Here is a 2,443-nt window from a genome sequence, read left to right on the forward strand (position 1 = left end):
TCGTGTCGTGGATTCGGAGTTTTGTGTACTGCGGGGCGCATCGATAACGTCCAGGGAGTATCAATGTTGGGGTGGTGGCGGGGGAATGGCGGCCAGGGGCAATGCGCAGGAATGCTCCGCGCTCGAAACGTCTGCATGCAACGACGAAAAAAATGAAACGCCAAAAGAGAAGGAGAGCAAAAATCGTAGTACAAAACGCGTGTTAGGCTTTTTAGGATTTTCCGTTCAACGTGCGCATCACATTAATATTACACGTATTTTCCTTAACGATTACTGTTTGCGCACGCAGAGCTGTAACCACACAGTGTGATGTATTTACTCGTTTTTTCACTTCATTAATGAGTTATTACTCAATCACATGACGTTTACGTGACAATGAACCGTATCTGTTCAATTTTTTTCCTTTTTTTATGCCGTACAAAAATTAATGTAATACGTTTTAATTCACTTTCGTTACCTATTAATCACGAGCTGAACTTTGCCGATGGAAGGTGAGTGTCGAATGACCTACTAACGAAAACTTATTAGAGTAGCGTACGTTTTTCATAGATCAGTAGCTGAATTAGATGTCGTAGAGTTGATTGTAGTGAAATATATGACCCGGACAGTAAACTTAGCCGGGTAATTTTTGTTTTAATAGATTCTACGGAGTGGGTCATTCGTGTTTTTCTACTCTAAACCACCGGCATTTCCTCGCTGAGATAATAAAAAAACAAAAAAACTTGCGTTCTAGAACACCACGAACGAACCCGATCGTGTATTTGTGTTTAAATGTTTATGCAATTGGCATCTGCATTTGTGTAGTTTTGTACTTACATTTTGTTCCACATATGGTATCAAGTTTACAATAGAAAATAAACAATGCAGTAGGCATTGTATGATTAACATGACGACACGTAAAGGCTGGGAGTTGAATTTAAAATAAACTTAATCAAACAATAAGTGTAATAATAGTAATACATTACATTCTGTTATCTGTGCCTTACAATTTACTAGTGAAACAACTGTGTTCTACTTTTTCGTAGTTACAAATGTTGTATTTTTAGTGAACCTATCTTTGTAGTAAAGTAATCGATGTACCAAAGTTTTATCAATAGATAAAAACCGAATAACATTGTCTACGCAGTAAAATGTGTATAATTCATAGTAATGATAGAATAACCATTGTCTCTCTCGTGCGTAATCAATTGATGTGGTAGAAAAAAGTACTTATTTTAAAACAAAACAAATTATTACTGATAGTATGAGATATGTGACATTTGGAGTAATGAACGCCAGAGCGCGTTAGCACAATAGATGTTTACAAGTTTTCCATTTCAAATATTAAAGAAAAAATAGAGAAATCGGATACGAATGTCGGGTGCTATTGCGTTATTGTATTGCGCATTATTAAAATCTTAATTTTGTTGAAATAATTAACAACTTTGTTTTTACATTTTTTATTTTAATTCTACTTTTGTGTTATGGGAAGACAACATCGATTTTACCTATTAAATGTCTCACAATCAACAAAAAATGTGTTTTATTTTCTCTATAGATCGGTGTCGTTGAGAATTACAACATTTTTCAGAGACTTCATTTTACCAATAAAAGTAATTTAAGAAAGTATGAATGCTTCATTCTATCAGTCAAAAAACTATTAACACAGAGTTTTTTATTTAGTAAGTTTACATCGATAACTCCTACTAAGTCGTAGCTTAATTTTGTTTCTGTTCGTTATATAAGATTTAAAATAGTTATGATTATATATATTTTTTGTGTTATCAAAAAAAAAAAAGTTAAAAACTTTGAGTTATGCCCTTTTTTTAGAAGATGTCCGACACATTGTCATAGCCTCAAGGCGACTAAAGCGGCTGTACCCTCTCCAATGGCCAATTGTTACTATTAACAGTATAAGATTTTGGCGTTCGTAAGACCATATGAAAAGTAAAAAAAAAAAAATAACTCGTTAAGCAAAAATCTTGTTTACATTACTGTGTGATCCCAACTGTAACACGTCCTCCTCAGAAAGTCCTGATGGCAAATTATCAAATTAGTTGATGTTTAATTAGAGAATTTTCATTCGTAATAACAAACTTGAAAAATAGATTAAGTTTCAGTTTGAGTGAAAGCAGTAAAAAAAAAAAATAATTATTTTATATTATTATAACATTTTATACTACACTATACAAATAATTACACAGTAAAATGTGATGATAAAAAACACAAAATAGTGGTAATAATAATGGCAAGCTTATTTTTATGACCCCATCTGTTTTTTAACAGTAGATAGGTATTGTGTTGTTTGCATGTCCTTTGGATCTGACAAACTCATTACTACATTATTACCTAAAGAGTATTTCTTTCTATATTGAACTGTAAAATATATATTATTTCATTCGTACATAAAAATATTATGGGCCTGAATATAATTGGGTAAGAAAGTAAATATAGTTGTCAATTT

At 32.1% G+C, this 2,443-nt stretch overlaps 1 long non-coding RNA gene across 1 annotated transcript; it reads left to right on the plus strand.

Annotated features, from left to right (window-relative positions):
- Positions 1-10: 10 nt before the first annotated feature.
- On the plus strand, positions 11-1,944 carry LOC126909770 (uncharacterized). The gene is made up of 2 exons (XR_007705104.1): positions 11-1,661; positions 1,810-1,944. It is a non-coding gene; the product is annotated as an uncharacterized LOC126909770 (long non-coding RNA).
- Positions 1,945-2,443: the final 499 nt, after the last annotated feature.

Source organism: Daktulosphaira vitifoliae, unplaced genomic scaffold, assembly GCF_025091365.1.
Source record: "Daktulosphaira vitifoliae isolate Bord-2020 unplaced genomic scaffold, ASM2509136v1 Scaffold_1215, whole genome shotgun sequence".
NCBI classification, from domain to species: Eukaryota; Metazoa; Arthropoda; class Insecta; order Hemiptera; family Phylloxeridae; genus Daktulosphaira; species Daktulosphaira vitifoliae.